Source organism: Monodon monoceros, unplaced genomic scaffold (assembly GCF_005190385.1).
Source record: "Monodon monoceros isolate NGI ecotype Baffin Bay Population unplaced genomic scaffold, NGI_Narwhal_1 Super_Scaffold_20, whole genome shotgun sequence".
Classification (NCBI taxonomy): Eukaryota; Metazoa; Chordata; class Mammalia; order Artiodactyla; family Monodontidae; genus Monodon; species Monodon monoceros.
The window spans coordinates 54,391,697-54,417,351 of NW_021703777.1; positions in this window are offsets into that span (position 1 = coordinate 54,391,697).

Here is a 25,655-nt window from a genome sequence, read left to right on the forward strand (position 1 = left end):
ATTTTCTCCACCGGTTACCTTGGTGATGTCTCCAGTTGCTTTATACTTAAAAAATGGCATCTATGTTGCTGATGCTAGGCAAAGATATTGCTATGTCCTAAAATATCAATTTTGCTATCAGTACCTTCTAATATCAAGATTTAGAGCTCTTGCTGCCTTTAAAATAAATATTATCCAGAAGGTTATGATGATTTGACTTTTGATTTTTCAACTTTACGATGGTGCAAAAGTGATACTCATTCAGTAGAAGCCATACTTGGAATTTGAATTATGGTCTTTTCCCAGGCTAGAGATGTACAGTGATACTCTCTCGTGATGCTGGGCAGTGGCAGTGAGCTGCAGGTACCAGTTAGCCATGTGGTGTGAATGATGGATATGCTTGCAACTATTCTGTACCAAACAACCTTTCTGGTTTTCACTTACAGTACAGTATTCGATAAAGTATATGAGATATTCAATACTTTATTATAAAATAGGCTTTGTGTTAGATAATTTTGCCTAACTATAAACTAATGTAAGTGTTCTGAGCACATTTATGGAAGGCTAAGCTAGGCTATGATTTTTGGGAGGTCAGGTGTGTTAAGTGCATTTTTGACTTAATGATATTTTCAATTTAGGATGGGTTTATGGTCATAATCCCATCATAAGTCAAAGAGGATCTGTAATCATTCTTGTCAGTTTGCTGATATCAGTGCTGTAGTCCTTTCAATAGAAATAGTCATATAAGAGGTCTTTTAATTTTATTTTGTTTTTCTTTTACACTCTCTATGCCCTTGATCTTGGATACAAGTTCATGGATATGTGATTGTTCATTTAAAGGTATTATTTAGTTAAACATAATATTCTTTCACTAACTACTGAATAGTGTTGTTTTAACATAAGGCATTCTTCTATGAGATATGAGAGAGAAAAAAGGGAAAAGTTTCTATATTCACAAAGGTTTCTGTTATCCAGGATATTCAATATTAAATATGTAATTTAATTAAAGTATGAGTAAAGTTGCAATAGTGAAACCACAGGATAATATTATAATACAGGCATACCTCAGAGATATTGCAGGCATATTTCTAGACCTCTATGCAGTAAAGTGAATCACAAAAATTTTTTTGGTTTCCCAGTGCATATAAAAGTTATGTTTACACCATACTGTGGTTCATTAAGTGTACAATAGTCTTATGTCTAAAAAAGGAGTCTACATACATTAATTAAAAAAATACTTTATTGCTAAAAAATGTTAACTATTATCTGAGCCTTCATTGGCCATAATTTTTTGCAATAGTAACATCAAAGATTACTGATCTCAGATAACCGTAACAAATATAATAATAATGAAAGTTTGAAATATTGCAAGAATTACCAAAACATGACACAGACACACTAAGTGAGCAAATGCCATTGGAAAAATTGTGTGAATAGACTTGCTTGATGCAGTGTTGCCACAAACCTTCAATTTGCAAAAAGCAGTATCTTCAAAGCACAATAAAACAAGATATGCCTATATATAGGTAGGAGGCTAAACTCTTGTAGAGGTCATCAAGGTCTTTTGGGGAAGTGATATTTAAGAATTTGAGATGTGGAAGAAGGATGAGATTTAGGCAGGTCAAAAGAGTACAGTGCGAAAAGTGTGTTTCAGAAAGAAGAAACAGCTCTGGTGAGAGCAGTTTGAGAAAATGGAAGATATACAGGATTACTCAAGGCTGTCCAATTTAGAATGGTGTAGAGGCAGAAATGATTGCAGGGTCAAATTCTGAAAGATCCAGTAAGCTGCATTAAGGAATTTATATTTTCCCTTAAATGAAATAAACTGCTAAATGGTTTGGGTTTGTCAATGACATGATCTGATTTATGTTTAACAGTAAATTGCTCTGGGAGAGAGAGAGAGAAAGAGAAAGCTGCCATTTGCAACAACAGGGATGAACCCTAAGGGCATTATATTAAATGAGATAAGTCAGACAGAGGAAGACAAATACTGTATGATATCACTTATATATATAATTTAAAAAAACAACTTGTAAAAGCAGAGAGTGGAATGGTAATTACCAAGGGCTAGGGGGTGGGGGAGTTGGAAAGATGTTAAGGATACAAATTTGCAACGAATAGATAAATACGTTCTGGAGATCTAATACATACATAGTGATTATACTCAACAGTACTGTATTACAAACTTCAAACTTCTCAACACACAAAAATGATAATTATGTCATTAATATGTCATAAATATGTCATAATTATGTCAAAAATGTATGATAAAGATGTTAGCTAACGCTAACATGGTAATTATATTGCAATATATAAATGTGTCAAACCAATACATACCACACCTGAAACTTACACAATATCATATGTCAATTATATCCAATAAAAGTTAGAATAAAACATTAAAAAATTAAAAATAGATAAATATATAAATAGCTCTGGGTTTACGGTAAAGAATAGACTGTAGAGGAGAACGTGTGGCAGCAGGAATGCTAATCAGCAGTTGTTTCTGCTTCTGTGTGAGAGGTGAGCATGGCTTGGAACAGAGGTATTGTGAGGGTCACAGAACTGGATTAAAAAGACATTAAGGAGGTAGAACCAGTAATGTTAAATGATTAAATATTTTCAAACAGGAAGATATAGCAATAATGTTTGACTTTTTAGCATTTTGGTTGGGAAAGTAGGTTGGATTTTGTTTCCATGTAATGTGATGGTCCTGGAGGGATAAGTCACAGGTTTTGGAGTGGACTAGAGATACAGCATGAGTGAGAGTGATACCACAGAAGTAGGATGTCTAGAATGAGAAAAAAAGATTACCTAAGTTAGAGCTCTTAAATTGACCGAAGAAACGATGTACAGAACAGAGAAGTTTTCAAAACAAAAAGAGAATGAGGACCCAGAGAGGTGGAATAAAAATGAGGGGATTACTTGGTCATGAAAACCATGTGCACATAATGAGGGGAAAGGGGGAAGATATGATGCTTCACATAGGTAAAGCAATTTAAAATGGAAGAGAATTAAGGAAACAGATGTGGGTTTCCAAGCATAGTTCGTTCACGGCATAGCTGAGATAAATGGGGATTCTAAATGTAATGTGGACTCAATCTATATTTGTTTCTCTAAAAACATTTTGGTAAAGTAGAAAGCCTAGTGGACTGGTGTAAGCCATGAGGTTGAAAAACAGGCGTATAGCAAATAGAAGGGCTTTAAGTATTATAGGCCTGGGTTCAAATATGAGAATTGCTGTTCATTAGATTGTTTCCTTGGGCAAATTACCTGACTCTCTAAACCTCATTTTCTTATGACTACTACATCACATTCAATTCCATGAGCATTACATTACATCCTGATTCAAAATGATGAGCACTTGGTAACTGTTTTCTGCTTTTATATTTTCTAAATATAAATATTTAAAATATAAGCCTGGGGTCCATGTTATTTAAACCTTGCATGGTCTCACATTTCAAGAATACTATTCAGCAAAATGAATTTTAAAAGAATTTTAATACTTTCATCCACCTTGTAAATTGTCCTATAAAACCCACAGTAATACATTTAAAAAGTATTTTTAATACTTTATTTTCTCATCAATATTCTTTCACCCTCAATCTGCTTTGGAACATCTCATATTTTATGCTGAAACATCCAAATTATCCCTGACAGCCCTGATTAGCAAGGCAGTTTCTCCACAGAAATGCATTACCTGCCTCACTTACTATAATAATGGTTTATTTCTTGCTTACTCTATAGCTTTGCCCCATGTGTGTTTCCATTCTAGGGCTCAGGCTAAGGTGCAGTCTTAAATTGGAGCACGTTGTTCTTTTGGCAAAATTAAAGAACAACAGCATTGCTGGAAACGTGTAAGTGTGGTTAAACCTTCTGCTTAGAACTTATACTCACATGTTATTGGCCAAAAACAAGGCACATGGCTAAATCTGACAGTGGGGTGAGAAGAATGCTCTTCCCTTTGAAAACATTATAAATCACAAGGAAATGGGTAGACATGCATAATCATCTTACAGAGAAGTAAATAATTGAGAACCATTACATAATCAACCATAATAGGCAACAAAAGTTTAAAAATAAAGTTTGATAAGTGTTTTAGAAATCATTCTCTTCAATCTTCAAATAGTGACCCAGCTCAGGCAAACAGAAGTAAAATTATCTTATGGAGGAGAGATGTAAAATGGGAAGGGAAGAACTCACATGTTAATAAATCTTGATCCTGATACATTATTATTACCAATATAAGAGCAACAAGTGAGCAATCTAGGAATCTAGGAATTTTTTTAAATCAGAAAGTCTACATTTGAAATTTTAGAAGGTGTAAAATTTCTAGGTAGTACGAATATCTGAGATAAAAACATGCAAATCGGTGGCTAAAATGGGATGTAGAAGATTACTAGGGTTGAGGAGGTGAAGAAATCCCGAGGCTAAATTTTTGAATGAATGTGTAAAATGCTGGCAGGGTACAGAGTAGAGAGGAAGACTATGACCCAGATGCCAAAGCTTTAATTGACTGAAGGGACTGATACATGGCAGTGACAAGGAGAAATGGAGGCTGGTACATAAGGATCACAGATTTAACTGATAATGGAGAAAGAAATATTTGGAAATATTATCAGCCAGCGATATATCATCCCTGAATGTTTAATGTCCTCCAAATTTATATGAGGTGGTTAAAATTAGCAGAAAGTGTGGCTTAAGATTTTAGTGAGCAGGCTGCTATAAGTTCCTACTATACTCTGGTCTAGGTATACTCTAAAAAGATTCAGAACTAACGGTCTTTTTTAATACTGGTTGTTCCCCCAGATGGAATTAAAATGCTGATTTGTAATTCATCTCAAAGTGGCAGAATGGAGTCATTACCCCAAATGAGAGTGGATTTCAAATTGGAAGATCTGAATTTGAGCATCCCTTCTCCATGTCATGTAATCTAAGAACTAAATGATTTCTTATTCTTTCCAGGTCTAAGATTCTTATGCCCTTAGCATCAAGCCCATACTTAATTTTTAGTGCTTTGCGTCTTCGATTAACTTCCTTTGCAAAGTTCTTGCATTTTCTAAGTACTTTTGGCTATGGATTTTCAATTGATTGAGACCCTGTTGTGGTTTCTTATTTACTCATGATGGATGAGTATTTTCAGTTCCATTTAAGTCACTTTCTATCTTCCAAAGTAAGGAAAAAAAGGCCATTAAGTTTCTGCTGTTCTGAATTTGAAACACCTTATGATTAGTTTGCTGTAAGCTTTATGCAGTTATATTCAGCCTTTAGCAATGAAACTTCATTGTTTCACAAAATAATGATAGAGTTTGAATCTGAACCACATTGAATTAGAATTCATTAAGCATCTATCATTAAAACACAACAAATTTTTGAATTTTAATTTATTAACATTTAATATCTTCTAGGAATCACTGAACTTTTAAGTCGTGAAAACTTCATACCATAAATTTGTAGTAATAAAATCTTTCTTCTCAAGAGGAAAAAGTATTGCCATAGTCAGTGAAAAAAAAGAAGAAAGATCTTTTGAGAAGAAAAAGTTAAAATACAGTATTAATTAAAGTAAAAATAATTTAAAGAAGTTTGAATGACATTGAATTTGATTTCTCTATTCTGCAGTGCAATGTAGAATAATATAAGCGTTTGGAAAAAATCTGCCAGATCCAAGTAGAATGAAAAAAACTAACAGAAATGTATTTATTATTTAAAATTTATCAACATTTACATGTATATTATGCCATATTGATTTTAGGGAAAAAATTGAAGGAGTGCTTGTCTCTATTGCATGATAAAGGACATTAATACCAATGGGAAAATAAGCACACTTCCATATGGAAGGAATACAGTAGAGAAAATTTTCTCTTAGGACTTTGTGTAATAATTATATGAATGTATAACCTTGAATTCACATGTACAAATGAGGATATAGGAACACAGTTACTTTGCAAAATATAACATTAAGCAATGTGCCAAGCCTAATGGGAAACCTATTTAAGGTAATCATCAGACTTATTTGACTAAAAGGTTTTTTTCCTGACCCAATTTCAGTTCTATGTTTCATGACCTATCACCATGCTGTACGGATTAGAGCACTAATCAAAATTAAAACTGAAGATAGATTTTTTTTTTAAATCAAGGTTTCATATTTGTAGAGTTACCTTTAGAGTTTTTAAATTCATTGCTCATATTTGAAAAATATTTTGACAGGCTTTGTTTTTTATTTCATATCATTTAAAAACTAAGGCTCTCTTCACTGGCATTAAAAAACCATTAAAATAATTTTTGAGGTGATGATCTGGATTACTGTATCTTACATAGCTCTATAATAGCTGAAATAACTTCAACTCATACGTATTTTTAAAAAGTTGAAACATGATTTTCATGGTATTTTTTGATAAATGTTTTATACAAATCCATTTTTTTTATTCTTTATTTCCAGTTTTTCAGGCTTTCTTTTACACCAGTAAACAATGGGAAACTGTCCCACTGACTGGCAAAGAATGCACACTGATGAATACCACTATGCCATACATTATGCAAAAGCCAAGCTGCCTGAAATATCCCTGTAATATGTTATTGTTCTCTTTGACAAAGAAGTAAAACTAATGGTGAATGCTGGTTGATTTTCATAATATTTAGCAAGGTCTTGGACTTTTTTTTTTTAACTGTTTCTGATTTTAGATTTTCTTTATTACCACATAAATTGTATTTTAAATTTCACCCTATTTTATAGAATAACCAAGTAAATAGTTTTAATTTGTCTTAAGATTATATTTTACCTACTACTGTCAGTATGGTGGCCAATAGTATGTAATCTTTGGGACTTTGTGGTCCTTTAAGATCTGTACATTTGCCCTCTGTGTCCTATGTATGATACAGTTCTTTAAAATATATGGGCTTAATTCTAAAGTTTCATGCCTGTGCTTATTTGATAATTATATAACATTGAAGCAGGTAATTCCTATTTATGCTAAAACAATTTTTTAAATGTCTGCATTTCTTAAATACCCCATGAAAAGAAATTCTATGAAATGACCCATGTCACCCCCAAATACTTTTGGAAAAATCTGGCTAAATAAAGTTAAATATTTTATTTGTTGAAGGAATTCACATTTGCTTTTATTTTTCACAGAATGCTGCTTGGGACCCTGCAGGATTGTTGTTTTATAAAACACATTTAGAGAAGTGTTCCTTTATCCTCTTCTTGTTATTGATAATGCTTGTACTTCTGGATTCCTTTTATAAATGAATATTATTACTGTAATTCAGGTTTCAATAGAGATCTCTCAGTGTCTAGTAGTGGCAAAAGGAAAAAAATTACACTATAAAACTAACACTAATCAAAACTTTCTTCCTTTAATTTTTATCTCTGAAGCATAATATGCTGTTTTGTTAGTCCATTCCGTACAATAGCCACATATAGCTAAGTCTATGTGTTTTTCCAGATAAAAAGCTGATTTCAGTGCTTGTGATGTCAAGGAAGTCCTAAATATTATTAACAATATTTGAAAGTCATTATGTTTAAAAAGAGCATTCTTTAGTATTTTAAATGCCAGGACCTAACTATAGAATGATACAAATTTAAATTTAGGATTTAACATGAATGTCATGATCCTAAAAATGAATGGAAGCAAAAGGTCAAAATTAAGAAAAAAGGACATCAGTTAAACTTTTCACAACCTAAATCTTTATTTGTTTTAGCTGGAAGAAATGTAGTGGTAATTTGGTTAAAATAACACCAACAACAGATGTGTCAAGGCAAATTTTCTAAATACTTTTCAAGTTAAAGGAAAGGATAAATATTTATGTTGACTTCACTAAGAGAAAAAAAAATAATCTAGGTAAAGGGAGTGAAAACTGTTTTAGAATCAAATTCTTTATGAACCCAGAGACAAACCACACTTCTATTTATGCTTTGTTCTCTTGGCAGGTTGTTCTTAAATAAGACAATAATAGAAAGATATTTGTCTTTGAGTAAATTGAAAATAATGCAGATGTTAAGAATTAATCTGTAGATCTTCCTCATTTTGATACTTCACATATTTACAATTAATGTACTGATTACTTTGCCCTGGATTTGAGGTAGTTGTATTTTTCTATAAACAATCATAAACTAAAGCTAAAAGTAGCTCCTGATAAAATTTAGTAAGTGATTTTTACTTTTCTTTTACTTTTTAAAGATTTCCTACACATTAAGAGAAAAACTTATAATTCTATAAAATAGTTTTCAGATTTGCTTCTGGAATGTGATAGTAATAGAAGTCATGTCAAGTGAAGCAAACTTACTAGTAGATTAATCCTAATGATTGCATATTAAAATTTTAATTTTCACATACAATGAAACATAGGGCTGTCATCCATTTGTTTCTAGTAGGGTGCATTATTTTTTGTATCAGATATATAATTTGTTTTTGTGATAAACTTAGAGTAGGCTTGTCTCAAAATATCTGGGAACTTACTCAACATTTTTCTCTTATTTCAATGCTTTGAATAACTTACTGAACGACTCTGGCTAATTGGAACTTCATACATGGTTTGTCTTAGAAAATTCAGCAGCTCTCATAATCATTTACATTTTTTTATACAGAAGTGATAGAGAGGCATAGCTAGATGCTTAATGAAGAATATCTCAGAAACCAAACTATGCCTGATGCACTAAAGAATGGGATTCTTTAGGAAGGTCAACGTGAAGGAAACTGATGTTTCTTAAGCACTGCCAAGATCATCATGTAAGAACTATGTGCTGCATACCTTCATATATGTTGTATCATACACTAACTCATTAAGCTCAATTACTGAACCTCACGTTTTGAAGGTAAAAAAGTGATTTAGCTCAGAGGAATCAGGTAATTTTCCAAGGCTGGTTATTAATGATAAGAATTCCAATCTAGGCCTTCCCGACTCCAATCTTCTGCTCATTCTAATATGACAAATGTATTCACTTATTTCCCTGTCACTTTGTTACTCACTGTTATTACAGAATACTTCTGTAGTCCCTGAGGCTTGTTCTGACAGTGCTATCATTTTTAAACTGCCTAGCTTGGGTGTGTTTTAAATCTCAAACTTTTTATTAGCTTCATAAGATTTCTGGCATTTATTTTATATCAAATTCCTAGCAGAACAGGGTTCCATCTCTGCATAATGCAGAATTACAGAAATACTCTGACCAGACAGGCTACATGAAAACAAGGAACAAGATTATAGGTGCCTTGAAAATGGCAATATTCAGAAACTCCACACCTGAGTGAGTTTAAGACACTAAGCTAGCTGTTCTTCAGAGAACAATGGTACTAACTTTTGAGAGACCATTTGCATGCCAACAACTAGAGAAAACACTAGATGCATTTCAAGTATCAATTTCAAAATTTGGAATTGTATAGTATTTTCAAAAAGAAAAAGTCAATTCCCCATAACTTAAAATAAAAGGCTAAGCCTATGTAGAAGAGAAAAAAATTGTTTTCCTCTAACCCTCCTTGGTTCTCCATCTGGGGACCTACAAATTATACTGACAAAAGACAGATTAACAATAGGAAAACAGAGTTTATTAACATATGCTTATTAATATATGCAGGGGAAACTCAATGATGAGTAACTCAGAAAGGTGCTTGGAATTTAGATTTACATGGCATCTTAACAAAGAACAATGCAACCTGTAATGAAGTGAAAAGGCAAAGAAAAAGCAGATTAAGCTTTTAGGGCTGAAAACAGGGAAGGTAAATACATGGGGAAAACTAATGGAAGATAAGAGTTGCTTTAGTAAGGTTTGTTATGTACATTCCTCTCAGTGCCATCTCTAAGCTGATAAGAGTCTCCTCCTTTTAGGCAAATGGGGGAAAGTGGTTTTTTTGTTGTTGTTGTTGTTTTTGTGTATGTGTGTCTGCTGTTTCTTTATAGTCTTTAGTTCAAAATAATCCTTATGTCAAAGTGGCTTATTTTGGGGAGGTGTATTCTCATGCCCTGTACACTTGTGTAATTTGTTCACAAAACAAAACAAAAATTATTAATGAGTCAGTAACTTAACTCTTTGATTGAGTTTGTTAATTGCTTTTAGGAAGAAATCCTATGGCATACATGATAAAAATGACAAATGGTTCATATTTGCAAATATCTTTCTTCACAGTATAGGTTATATATATACATTTTATTATCATTTACTTCAGTATATGGTCGGTCATGGTAAAAGAAATAAATAAAATATTAATATTTTAACAATAAAGGCATATCATCACCACGTAACAATGACAACAACATGAAAAATTAATCATCGTGGCTATTTTTATTTAACTACATAACAGCAGACTACCAGCACAAACATGGATCAATGAATTTTGTTGTTGCTAGGAATATACTAATGCCTGTGGAGTGCATAGGGTAGCACCTGACATATAGACAGTGCTCAATAAAAATGAGCTATCATTATTAGGAAAGTACAAGAGTTTAATTAATATAAAACTTTCCTCAGACCTTCCAATGTGCAATGTGTGTGTGCAAGCAACACATGCAAATGTTGTGAGCTCTATTAACAATGAGGCAGTGCCTGGCTCATTTAGGAATTCACTCCAAGCACTAACCAACTGAAACCTGTAGCTCACAGCTAATGAATTCCATATGTTTTAGTGCAAAGTTGTTCACAGCCTCTATCTTTAATCAACTCTACTATGTTGCTCTGAATGACTTGATAATGGTACTCCGTGATGTCTCTGAACCTGCTCTCCACTTTGTCCTCTGTTCTAGCCATACTGTCCATGCTCTCCATGGGAAATATTTTTCAGACATTTATTTGTAAAGTTTAAATGCTTGCTAAAAATGTATTAAAGCAAGATCTCAAAAAAGGAGGTTACTTAACATTTACAGTCTACATTGATGACTAACCTCCCCTGAGAACAGAGAATTTAACAGGAGTGATACCAATATTGTTATTTATTAAGGCTGCTTAACAATACTTAATGAATCTATTATTACTTTATTATTAGTTTTATAACTGTTAGTTTATCCTCAGCAAATTCCTATGAGAAATATATGATATACATTACTCATATCTTATTTTATAAGGGACAGAAACACAGGTAAATTAAACTACTTAGAATTATGGGATTTTAGAAGTAAAAGAGAACTGATTAATCATCTAGGTTAGGTTAAAAATTCTGGATACTCTTTAGAATCAGGAAGAGTTTTTAAAATCACTGATGATGATGACTGGGCCCTGGACCAGGAGTTCTGATTTATTTTATTTTATGTATGTTCATGGCTCTGTTTGTTTTTAATTTTAAGAATCCTGAGAAATTCTAATTATATACAGGAATGAGAATCACTAATCTATCTCAAAACTTTCACTCTAAAGACAAGGGAATCAAAATACAAACTGTGCTTTTATATGGCTTCATAACTATGTCTTATTTAGAGACAGAACTAGGCCTGGAAACTAGGGCCCTGATTCCTACTCCAGGGTTCTTTCCACTAATCAACAAGTGGCCATGATCCTCACAGCAAACACTTAGCATAGTGTTTAATCTATTTCAGGCAATTTTCTAAGTGCTTTAGATATATTAACTCATTTAATTCTCACACTAACCCTTTGAAGTAGGTATATATAAATTAATTACCTCTCATTTTATAGATGAGGATGATGAGGACAAGTAATTAAAGGGTAATTAGAGTAATTAAACTTCCCAAGGTTACCTGGCTAGTACTTTGTAGAGCTGTGATTTAAATCTAAACCATCTGGCTCCAGAGTATTTTAACTGTTATTCTTCATCATTTTTTATAGCATGTTCTACTCTGATTTATGTTTTATTGTCATACAAAATGTCACATAATAAGTCATTCAAAATACCATTTAGTACATCATAAATAGATAATTTAACCAGAAATTATGACCATTATTTAGTATATTTCATGAAACACTGTTTACTAGATTCTTTTAAACAGGTGGCTTACTATTATTCAAATCCATAGCTATAATACAGGTGTTAATCCGCAAAATGCTGATTTAAAATATTTTAGTATTCACATTCACTGATATAAAATAATATTCATACATTTACCATATATTTTAATTATATTCTATCTGATACTCTATTCTATCTATTCTATTCTATATGATTCTATTCTGTCTGATAGCTGTCTAGCCAATCAACTACACATCTTCTGGTCAGGGGAATTATGAGCTCAGACAGTCGGCTACATTAAAAATTACTCTTAAGAATGTGATTTTATACAGTAAATGATCAAAAATTCTTCCTATATATACTGAATTATCAGTAAAATTGCTTAGATCAGCAAAAACTTTGTTTAATCAATGGGGTATAATCCATTGTCAATCAAAAGTGATTAGTTTAGGAGCCCTGCCTACGGCTACCTAGCCAGAGAGCAGAGAAGCCTTAACTAGCCACATTTGCTGCACAGCACCTAACAAGACACAACTTTGCAGCTGGGTGTTTTCTAGCACACTGAATGGCCTTTAAAAACACTGACCAAACTACCAGAGGGTTTCCGTAGGCATGCACTCCATTTGCGATGTTTCTGTTTGGCTGAAGGCTTCCCTAAAATAATTTGGTCTGGAGAGATTTGAGAAGATAGTGGAAGAGTAAGACGCAGAGATCACCTTCCTCCCCAGAGATACATCAGAAATACATCTACACGTGGAACTGCTCCTATATAGCACCCACTGAACGCTGGCAGAAGACATCAGACCTCCCAAAAGGACAGGCTCTTGGTGCTCCAGCCAGGCGTCAGGGCTGTGCCACTGAGGTGGGAGGCCCAAATTCAGGACACTGGTCCACAAGAGACCTCCCAGCTCCACATAATATCAAACGGTGAACATCTCCCAGAGATCTCCATCTCAACACCAAGACCCAGCTTCACTCAATGACCAGCAAGCTACAGTGCTGGACACCCCATGCCAAACAACTACCAAGACAGGAACACAGCCCCATCCATTAGCAGAGAGGCTGCCTAAAATCATAAGGCCACAGACACCCCAAAACACACCAGCAGATGTGGACCTGCCCACCAGAAAGACAAGATCCAGCCTCATCCACCAGAACACAGGCACTAGTCCCCTCCACCAGGAAACCTACACAACCCACTGAACCAACCTTAGCCACTGGAGACAGATACCAAAAACAATGGGAACTATGAACCTGCAGCCTGCTAAAAGGAGACCCTAAACACAGTAAAATAAGCAAAATGAAAAGACAGAAAAACACACAGCAGATGAAGGAGCAAGGTAAAAACCCACCAGACCTAACAAATGAAGAGGAAATTGGCATTCTACCTGAAAAAGAATTCAGAATAATGATATTACAGATGATCCAAAATCTTGGAAATAGAATAGACAAAATGCAAGAAACATTTAACAAGGACCTAGAAGAACAAAAGAGGAAACAAGCAATGATGAACAACACAATAAATGAAATTAAAAATACTCTAGATGGAATCAATAGCAGAATAACTGAGGCAGAAGAACGGATGAGTGACCTGGTAGACAAAATAGTGGAAATAACTACTGCAGAGCAGAATAAAGAAAAAAGAATGAAAAGAACTGAGGACAGTCTCAGAGACCTCTGGGACCACATTAAACGCACCAACATTCGAATTATAGGGGTTCCAGAAGAAGAAGAGAAAAAGAAAGGGACTGAGAAAATATTTGAAGAGATTATAATTGAAAAGTTCCCTAATATGGGAGAGGAAATAGTTAATCAAGTCCAGGAAGCATACAGGATAAATCCAAGGAGAAACACGCCAAGACACATATTAATCAAACTGTCAAAAATTAAATACAAAGAAAGCATATTAAAAGCAGCAAGGGAAAAACAACAAATAACACACAAGGGAATCCCCATAAGGTTAACAGCTGATCTTTCAGCAGAAACTCTGCAAGCCAGAAGGGACTGGCAGGATATATTTAAAGTGATGAAGGAGAAAAACCTACAACCAAGATTACTGTACCCAGCAGGGATCTCATTGAGATTTGATGGAGAAATTAAAACATTTACAAACAAACAAAAGCTGAGACAGTTCAGCACCACCAAACCAGCTTTAGAACAAATGCTAAAGGAACTTCTCTAGGCAAGAAACACAAGAGAAGGAAAAGACCTACAATAACAAACCCAAAACAATTAAGAAAATGGGAAGAGGAATATACATATCGATAATTACCTTAAATGTAAATGGATTAAATGCTCCCACCAAAAGACACGGATGGGCTGAATGGATACAAACACAAGACCCATATATATGCTGTCTACAAGAGACCCACTTCAGACCTAGGGACACATACAGACTGAAAGTTGGGGAATGGAAAAAGATATTCCATGCAAATGGAAATCAGAAGAAAGTTGGAGTAGCAATTCTCATATCAGACAAAATGGACTTTAAAATAAAGACTATTACAAGAGACAAAGAAGGACACTACATAATGATCAGGGGATCAATCCAAGAAGAAGATATAACAATTGTAAATATTCATGCACCCAACAGAGGAGCACCTCAATACATAAGGCAAAAACTAACAGCCATAAAAGGGGAAATCGAAGTAACACAATCATAGTAGGGGACTTTAACACCCCAATTTCACCAATGGACAGATCATCCAAAATGAAAATAAATAAGGAAACAAAAGCTTTAAATGATACATTAAACAAGATGGACTTAATGGATATTTATAGGACATTCCATCCAAAAACAACAGAATACACATTTTTCTCAAGTGCTCAAAGAACATTCTCCAGGATAGATCATATCTTGGGTCACAAATCAAGCCTTGGTAAATTTAAGAAAATTGATATCATATCAAGTATCCTTTCCGACCACAACGCGATGAGACTAGATATCAATTACAGGAAAAGATCTGTAAAAAATACAAACACATGGAGGCTAAACAATACACTACTTAATAACGAAGTGATAACTGAAGAAATCATAGAGGAAATCAAAAAATACCTAGGAACAAATGACAATGGAGACACGACAGCCCAAAACCTATGGGATGCAGCAAAAGCAGTTCTAAGAGGGAAGTTTATAGCAATACAATCCTACCTTAAGAAACAGGAAACATCTCAAATAAACAACCTAACCTTGTACCTAAAGCAATTAGAGAAAGAAGAACAAAAAAACCCCCAAAGTTAGTAGAAGGAGAGAAATCATAAAGCTCAGAGCAGAAATAAATGAAAAAGAAATGAAGGAAACATTAGTTAAGATCAATAAAACTAAAAGCAGGTTCTTTGAGAAGATAAACAAAATTGATAAACCATTAGCCAGACTCAAGAAAAAAGGGAGAAGACTCAAATCAATAGAATTAGAAATGAAAAAGGAGAAGTAACAACTGACACTGCAGAAATACAAAGGATCATGAGAGATTACTTCTAGCAACACTATGGCAATAAAATGGACAACCTGGAAGAAACGGATAAATTCTTAGAAATGCACAACCTGCTGAGACTGAACAAGGAAGAAATAGAAAATATGAACAGACCAATCACAAGCACCGAAATTGAAACTGTGATTAAAAATCTTCCAACAAACAAAAGCCCAGGGCCAGATGGCTTCACAGGCAAATTCTATCAAACATTTAGAGAAGAGCTAACACCTATCCTTCTCAAACTCTTCCAAAATATAGCAGAGGGAGGAATACTCCCAAACTCATTCTACAAGGCCACCATCACCTTGATACCAAAACCAGACAATGATGTCACAATATAAGAAAACTACAGGCCAATATCACTGATGAACATAAATGCAAAAATCCTCAACAAAATACTAGCAAACAGAATCCAACAGCACATTAAAAGGATCATACACCATGATCAAGTGGGGTTTATTCCAGGAATGCAAGGATTCTTCAATATATGCAAATCTATCAATGTGATAAACCATATTAACAAATTGAAGGAGAAAAACCGTATGATCATCTCAATAGATGCAGAGAAAGCTTTCGACAAAATTCAACACCCATTTATGATAAAAACCCTGCAGAAAGTAGGCATAGAGGGAACTTTGCTCAACATATTAAGGCCATATATGACAGACCCACAGCCAACATCGTTCTCAATCATGAAAACTTGAAACCATTTCCACTAAGATCAGGAACAAGGCAAGGTTGCCCACTCTCACCACTTTTATTCAACATAGTTTTGGAAGTTTTAGCCACAGCAATCAGAGAAGAAAAAGAAATAAAAGGAATCCACATCAGAAAAGAAGTAAAGCTGTCACTGTTTGCAGATTACATGATACTATACATAGAGAATCCTAAAGACTCTACCAGAAAACTACTAGAGCTAATCAGTGAATTTGGTAAATTCACAGGATACAAAATTAATGCACAGAGTTCTCTGGCATTCTTATACACTAATGATGAAAAATGTGAAAGTGAAATTAAGAAAACACTCCCATTTACCATTGCAACAAAAAGAATAAAATATCTAGGAGTAAACCTACCTAAGGAGACAAAAGACCTGTATGCAGAAAATTATAAGACACTGATGAAAGAAATTAAAGATGATACAAATAGATGGAGAGATATACCATGTTCTTGGATTGGAAGAATCAACATTGTGAAAATGACTCTACTCCACAAAGCAATCTACAGATTCAATGCAATCCCTATCAAACTACCACTGGCATTTTTCACAGAACTAGAACAAAATATTTCACAATTTGTATGGAAACACAAAAGACCCCGAATAGCCAAAGCAATCTTTAGAACGAAAACTGGAGCTGGAGGAATCAGGCTCCCTGACTTCAGACTATATTACAAAGCTACAGTAATCAAGACAGTATGGTACTGGCACAAAAACAGAAATATATATCAATGGAACAGGAGAGAAAGCCCAGAGATAAACCCATGCACATATGATCACCTTATCTTTGATAAAGGAGGCAAGAATATACAGTGGAGAAAAGACAGCCTCTTATAAGTGGTGCTGGGAAAACTGGACAGCTACATGTAAAAGAATGAAATTAGAACACTCCCTAACACCATGCACAAAAATAAGCTCAAAATGGATTAAAGACCTAAATGTAAGGCCAGAAACTATCAAACTCTTAGAGGAAAACATAGGCAGAACACTCTATGACATAAATCACAGCAATGTCCTTTTTGACCCACCTCCTAGAGAAATGGAAATATAAACAAATGGGACCTAATGAAACTTCAAAGCTTTTGCCCAGCAAAGGAAACCATAAACAAGACCAAAAGACAACCCTCAGAATGGGAGAAAATATTTTCAAATGAAGCAACTGACAAAGGATTAATCTCCAAAATTTACAAGCAGCTCATGCAGCTCAATAACAAAAAAAAAAAACCCAATCCAAAAATGGGCAGAAGACTTAAATATACATGTCTCCAAAGAAGGTATACAGATTGCCAACAAACACATGAAAGAATGCTCAACATCATTAATCATTCGAGAAATGCAAATCAAAACTACAATGAGATATCATCTCACACCAGTCAGAATGGCCATCCTCAAAATATCTACAAACAATAAATGCTGGAGAGGGTGTGGAGAAAAGGGAACACTCTTGCACTGTTGGTGGGAATGTAAATTGATACAGCCACTATGGAGAACAGTATGGAGGTTCCTTAAAAAACTACAAATAGAACTACCATACAACCCAGCAATCCCACTACTGGTCATATACCTTGAGAAAACTGTAATTCAAAGAGTCATGTACCAAAATGTTCATTGCAGCTCTATTTACAATAGCCAGGATATGGAAGCAACCTAAGTGTCCATCAACAGATGCATGGATAAAGAAGATTTGGCACATGTATACAATGGAATATTACTCAGCTATAAAAAGAAACGAAATTGAGTTATTTGTAGTGAGGTGGATGGACCTAGAGTCTGTCATACAGAGTGAAGTAAGTCAGAAAGAGAAAAACAAATACCGTATGCTAACACATATATATGGAATCTAAAAAAAAAAAAAACAAGTCATGAAGAACCTACAGGTAAGACGGGAATAAAGACATAGACCTACTAGAGCATGGACTTGAGGATATGGGGTGGAGGCAGGGTAAGCTGTGACAAAGTGAGAGAGTGGCATGGACATACACTACCAAATGTAAAATAGATAGCTACTGCGAAGTAGCCACATAGCACAGGGAGATCAGCTAGGTGGTTTGTGACCACCTAGAGCGGTGGGATAGGGAGGGAGACGCAAGAGGGAAGAGATATGTGAACATATGTATATGTATAACTGATTCACTTTGTTATAAAGCAGAAACTAACACACCATTGTAAAGCAATTATACTCCAATAAAGATGTTAAAAAAAAAGTGATTAGTTTAATGTCAGAGCTAGTGAAGAAATGGGATATCAAGAGCAGAAAGTTACCCTAGGAAGATGATTTTATAAAATATCCTGCCTAAAGAAATTATGTAATTTGATATTTATGAAGGATTTCAAATTTTATATGTGACAAAGGAGGAAGTGAATATAAGATAGTCTCATTTACCTGATAGGAAATTTCTTAGTATATGTTCCTTTGCTATGTTAAAATGGACTGATTTCAGATTATCTTTAGTAGTACATATTTGTCCTATTAGCAGGTAACAGAAAACTCTAGAAAAGTCAGAGTTTTGACATGAAATTACAAATTGAGAAAATGGATATTTTATAATGGATAATTTAAATATGCAGTTAATATTTTATTTCATAATCTGGAGGTATCATTAATTGGTACTGATATATTTTTAACTTGAAACTATTAAAGACAATGACTATTTTAAAAATTCTTTCTCATATATCCTAGAATGCCATAACCACATAGATTATAGATAGATAAATAGATAGATAGATAATTTCCTGGAAATAGAGCATTAAACTATCTATCTTTGAATAAAAGCTATTTATTATATTTACAGAAAAGTTAATAATATAATTTTGCAATTTTAGTTCTATTTGTTAGTGATGTTTAACTGTAAGTTTTTTTAAGATTTTAATGACTTTTTTGGGGACTTAACCTACGTTCCCTTATCCTGGGCCATGGTAATTATCCTCTGGGAAAACAAAGTGAAAAAAATGCTGACCAAATGCCAGTTCTAATTGTTGGGGTGTGCATTTACCATGTAATTTTTCTAATTTATCATGAAGATGCAAATGGACTTCAGAATTGATTTTATTTTTGATTAAACCCTTTATGCAAATTATTATGCAAATTGATGCCCCTGAGTTCAAGGCAATTTGCCAATACAGTACCACTGAAACAGGCAAGAGAAGCATAGCATATTGAAGCCAGTCTACAGAAGCATTATGTATATGGTCATTGGCAGTTATCTGGTAGGTTTGTCTTATGCATAGAGCCAATCAGAAATTTAAAGACCAAAAACAACAGTAAAATAGAGACTAAGATTATTAGCCAGGTAATCTAAATTGAGTAAAAACACAGTTATTTTTGGAAATGTATTTTTAGTCTTTATTTTCTAAATTTGACTTGGTTGATGATTTGATTAATTAAGCATGCTAGATAACTTGTCCATCTATATTAATTTGAAGAATATATATTACATATATGAAGAATACATATCAGAATAATTTTATAGGAATCAGTTTACTATTTTTAATTTTAGCAGCTGAAAATAATTTGAAATTGTGAGCAGACAGGTTCTTAGTAGTTTCTCTAAATCATCTTAATTCTTTAAGTGAGATAATCTGGTGAGATAAGGGTACAATTGAAAATAAGGAAAATAGAAAGAGTTGTGACAATCACCCGAAATAATTTATGTTAAAGTGCTTTGTAAACTTAAAGCAATAAACCTCTTAGTTTTGACAGAGATCATCTTATTTTCAAGCTTTACTGAGCTGCCTCATTCTGGTATACCAATAAAAAAGAAGGCAATTTAGAAATACAAATTTTCCTTTTTAGATATTTCTTTAACTTGTATATTTGTTAATCTGGATTGATATTCTCTGTTATCTCTTCTGAATTGTTAACAGAAGATCCCATGTCAAGTCAGTCATTCAATATTTTTAATAATACCCTCTGTACTAGTTACATCATGGGAGTATTCTAAAATCCTACACAACACAGTTAATTTGCACTCACTAATCTTTCAGAGTAACTATTCAAGAAATGTTTAGTGTCACAAATTCAGGTAAAGTAGAAAGGTTTTGCAGTTTCAAAATATTTGAGACACAATGGTCTTTATTTTGATCCTATATTTAAAATACTGTTTAAAATTTCTTTTTATATGTATACTCCAAACTTAGGCTATGAATAAGGTCTCACAAAATTGTTGTTATTAAAAATATAACAGCACAGGGACTTCCCTGGCTGTCCAGTGGTTAAGACTTTGCCCCTCAATGCAGGGGTGGGGGTTTGATCCCTGGTTGGGGAGCTAAGATTCCCACATGACTTGCGGCCAAAAAACCAAAACATAAAACAGAAGCAATATTGTAGCAAATTCAATAAAGACTTAAAAAATGGCCCACATCAAAAAAAATCTTTAAAAAAATATATAACAACACATAACCCAAGTTTAAAATCATATTTCTCCTCCTCAAGGTTTTTGTCTATTAAAAATACATTTTATTTAAAAATACTCTCAAAATATATATTTAGCAGAATTCAAACATTCCATATAGACACTTTAGATATCATTTTTTGTCTTTACGCTATCCAGCTCATTCCCAAACAGCTTTTACTCCTAGATCATGTAATATAATCAAGTTCATATAATAAAGTCTATTGATGCTCAGTAAACTTCTAATGAATCTATAAACAGTTTGTGAACAAAATCTGATATGAATTATTTGATCTAATGTATTGATTGGATTCTCAAGTAAGAAAGGTTAAAAAAGAATCTATCTAAATGAAATATACACAGGCTGTTGTAACCCTACACTTCTCTCCAACTATGCTTAAAATATAAATTTAACATTAAAAAGTGATGGAAAAGCTGGTTAAAATTTAGTTTCAGGTAGTCACAGAATTCTCTCTATTGGATTTTTGAGACTCTAAGTGTTCTAACTTCGTTTTAAAAACCACACTCTGCCCGAACTTGGGCAAGAACATAGGCAATGATTTCCTGTCTTTAGTACATAGTAATTTAAGTAAGTAAGTTAAGCAAGTTGAAAATGTATTTATTATGTTCCTTCTGTAAATATTGTGACTTTGTCACTTTTTGTCAAACCTAGAAATGTATATTTAGGTTATTTCCATCACTATGAACATGCTTATGTTATTTTTTGGGCTTGATTTCTTGGTTGCTCTGAGCATTTCTGGTTTCAGTAAAATAGTTGGATTAGAAATCAGACTGTGCTCTGCTAAAAAAAAAAAAGTGCAAATTGAAAAAATGGAATCAAATTTGAGGGTTATTTTCAATCCTTAGTTTACCATTTGAGATTTTGCAAATTCACTATGTCCATCACCAAGGTTATCATCTTTCTTCTAAAAGTCACACCTCTTTTGTTTTCTCTGTCTTATATTCACCTAAACCAAAAAACTGGAGTTCATTCTACACTGCACTCTGTTGCTGTCTTCTCACATCTGGTCAATTGAAAAAACATTTTAACTTCTTAAATACATCTGAACTTCAAAATGTGTTCTCCATTTCCACTAAAAGATACTCCAGTTTTCTGAAGTGAGACTTGGGTAGTCTCTCTCCCAAGGTTACCTTATTTTCCCACAAATCTCCCCCAACTTTAGTCATCCCGACCTACCCCCGTGTTAGTGACCCCCTCACTCCTTTCCCAGTCCACTGGTCTTACTAACACACACACAGTGACACACTATGTACATATACTGTTCAATTCCTCGAATGTTCCAGGTTTTCTCACGCCTCTGTGCTTAAGTGATTTTTCCTAACTCCTTTGGCAAATTCTGGAAGATTTGAAGTTTTCATCAAGTACTATGTTCCTATGGAAGCTTTTATAATCACTTTAGGCTAGATTATGAGCATCTCTCTTCTTTGGAGGCAGAAGAGAACAATGCTAATCTAGATGACACACTTAAGAGGAGGAGAAGAGGGACATTTAGAGGAATCCTGCCTGGTAAATTTTTTGTTGTTTCCTTCCTTGTTTTTAACTACATGACAACATCAGTCTGAAAATGTGAAAAGGTGAGAGTGAAATACAGGCTTTAGGTGAAAGGGGCTATTTTAGAATGGGTACTATGGAAATTATATAAGAGAGTTGAGTTGGCGTTAAGTAAAATGATTTGTGAGTGACACTGAGTGCTTAATAGTGGTTGGAAATGATAATGATGAGTTTGTTTTCAGAAGTCAGAGTTAAACACCTTTACCTGAAGCCACCTGTCAGTCTGGGAGTGGTAAAAGGGGAAACTGATTAAGAATTAACCAGGTGTAAGAATTAGAAGGTCAAAAATCAGTGAGAATTTGAGGATGATTAAAATAGTATCATAAAAATGAATTATAAGGAATCTAGGCTGATTTAGGTGGCAAAGACAACATGTAAAAATAGACCCCAGAAAGCTCAAGGCTTGGCAATTTCAAGAAGTAGCACAAGCAATTCAATAAAAATACCAATGGCAAAGTAACTTTCTGAATTTCTAACAAGTGTGTCACATATATATTTAGTAGTATAATAACCCTGATTAATGTTTTGGGACAAACATAATAGATGCATTCTTAAACGTATCTATACTTTTTCCCTCTGCAACCAGCAAAATACCTATCAATTTACATTGCTCTTCCAAAGTTACAGAGATTAAGATAATAAATAATTGAAAGGATTTATTAAGCCTTCACCTGGTACTATAAAAGCCTTCATCCGCTCCTATAAAGTTTGTTAAATATAGTATTTATTTTAAATACAGAATTCTATGCATTTTAAAAACATGTATTTGATGCCTAAATTAGCATTACACTGTGGCTCCATAGTCATGCAGTTAAAATGAGACTTTATATAATATTTCATTAATAATAATAGATACTTTCAAAACAAGGTAAATAAAATTATTTAATATAGAGTAGTAAAATTCATGTCTTTTGCTAGTATAATTTAACAAAAGAACTTGGGAGAATGCATCCTTGCATTTTTAATTAATACGATTTAAGAAAATTAAAGGAAAGATTTTGTAATTCTAGGATCATCCCTGTAGGCAAAAAATAAGCCATTTAAAAATTATCAGATGCAAAATTAATTGATTTAAATTCAATGGATTGAGATATTTCTAATCTAGCTTTTTAAAATGCAAGTGAACTTAAACTAGCAATGGACTTTCAAAAATACATTAAATACCTTGTAAATTTAAGACAAATTTTTTTCTGCTAATGGTGTGCTTTTCCCTTGAGACTGCATTATCTTTGTTACTTACAAGAGTTCTTTCTGTACTACATCAACAATAAAAATTCGAAGCAGCAAACATTTATACAAATCATAATGAGCATATTTTAACTACATGAAAGTACCTCTGATTTCACTGATAAATTTATAGTGGCAGTATGAGCTAAATTTCTAAAATAAAAATGAATTGTTTCTTTAGAAAACAGGATCCAGTTGCTTAAATTTTATCATTTTGTTCAACATGAGTGAAATAAATTGTTGGAAGATTAATTTATAAAATAGATGCTCTGGGTTACTTAAGAAGCCTTAACTCTTTTAGCAGATTGTTGTCTAGATAACTGCGGAAATAAATGAATATTTTCATTTATATCCTGTCTTTGTTTTAGTGATTTTAGAATTTATATATTTGAGTAACTACATTTCCTCATTTATTTTTGTTCATGACTATATTATTTTTCCAAATTAATCTTCAATATACACTACAATAAAGATCATAAATTATATTTTGTCTAACAATGTATTTTTTTAAAGACTTTATTTTTCAGGAGCAGTTTCAGATTCATAGCCAAATTGAGAGGACGTTACAAAGATTTCCCATTTACTCTCTGCCCTCACACATGCCTCACCTCCCCCATTATCAACATCACTTACCAGAGTTTTTTGTTTTTTACCAAGGATGAGCCTACATTGACACATCATAGTCATCCAAAGTCCATAGTTTACCTTAGGGTTCACTCTTGGTTTTGTACATTCTATGGATTTGGACAAATGTATAATGACATATCGTAATTAAAATATCATACAGAGTATCTTTACTGCCTTAAAATCTTCCATGGTCTGCCTATCCACCTCTCTCTTCACCTGCACCCTTATCAGTGACTGATCTTTTCATTGTCACCATAACTGTATCTTTTCCAGAATGTCATAGATTTGGAATCATACAGTTTGTAGCCTTTCAAATTGGCTTCTTTCACTTAGTAATATGCATTTGATTTCTCCATATCTTTCCATGGATTGATAGCTCATTTCTTTTTAGTGCTGTATAATATTGTCTTGATATACCACATTTTATCAGTTCAGGTACTAGAAGACATTTTGGTTGCTTCCAAGTTTCAGCAATTATGAATAAAGCTACTGTAAACATCCATGTGCAGGCTTTTGAGTGGACCTAAGTTTTCAGCTCCTTTGGGTGAATGCCAAGTAGCACGATTGCTGAATCATATGGTAATACTTTGTTTAGTTTTGTAAGAAATCACCAAACTGTCTTTCAAAGTATCTGTACCATTGAATTCCCACCAGCAATGGATGAGAAATCCTGTTGGTCCATATCCTTACTAACATTTGGAGTTGGTGGTTTCAAATAGGCAAAACCAAAGCAACATTTTATAAGAATGTATATTTAGGTGGCTGAAGGAAATGATTACCAAAAAGGCAGCAATGATTATCTCTGTCAGGTAAAGTGGGTTTTGATATCTGTCAGGGACAGTGGAAAAAATCTGGAGTTCTGATAATATTTTATATTGTAACCCAAGAAGTTGTTACATAAGTGTAACAACTTTACACGCATGTAAAGTGTAATATAAGTTAACCTGCATATTTGTTTTATTTCCTTTTTTGTATGCCTATTCATTGACACAATTAAAAGTGTCAAAAAACAAAAGAAATAGAGTGACTTAGAAATTGGGAAAGTACAATTCCCATAAAAGTAACATAGACATGTGGTGGAATCAAAATAACTTTCACTGATCATAACCAGTGCAGTAATTCTGTTAGGGTGTCAACTCTGGATATAAAATTATTAGGTAAAACAATATTGCATTTAGTTCTTTTACAACCTATTTTTCTTGATCAAAGACTTTTGAATGTCAAAGAATTTATGGCGGGTAATTTAATTTAATTAGATTTTAATCATAAAAGTACAGTCAGCATTTAAGTGATATATCATATTAAAATTTATTAAATAAACTTCTAAAAATGGAAATTTAAAATATGCAAATTAAATAGTTCAAATTAATTTTAACCACTGTTTTTCTGTTTGCCAAAAATAAGAAAGGAAAAAGGAAGTAATAAATGGTGACAGATTACCAAGAGAAAATAATTGTAAAATATTTATTAACTTTATTTTTCATTTGGTTAAAGAATAAGCCGCTAAACTTAATTTGACCTAGAAACTAAATATATAAACATATAATAGTCCCAGCAGCCCTAATTAGTTGGAGAAACTGAACTTTTACCATATAACCTTCAAATCATCTCTTTGAATTTACTCTTTGCTTCTAAATCTCACTGTTTTCCCAAGTGTTTCATGTGTCTCATTTCATATTGTTAATGAAACAACTCAATCAACAAGCCAGGTTTGTACGTGAGCAGATTTAGGCTGAGGTGGAATTAAAAGCCAAGCACTGCCCTATACATTTTTATTTT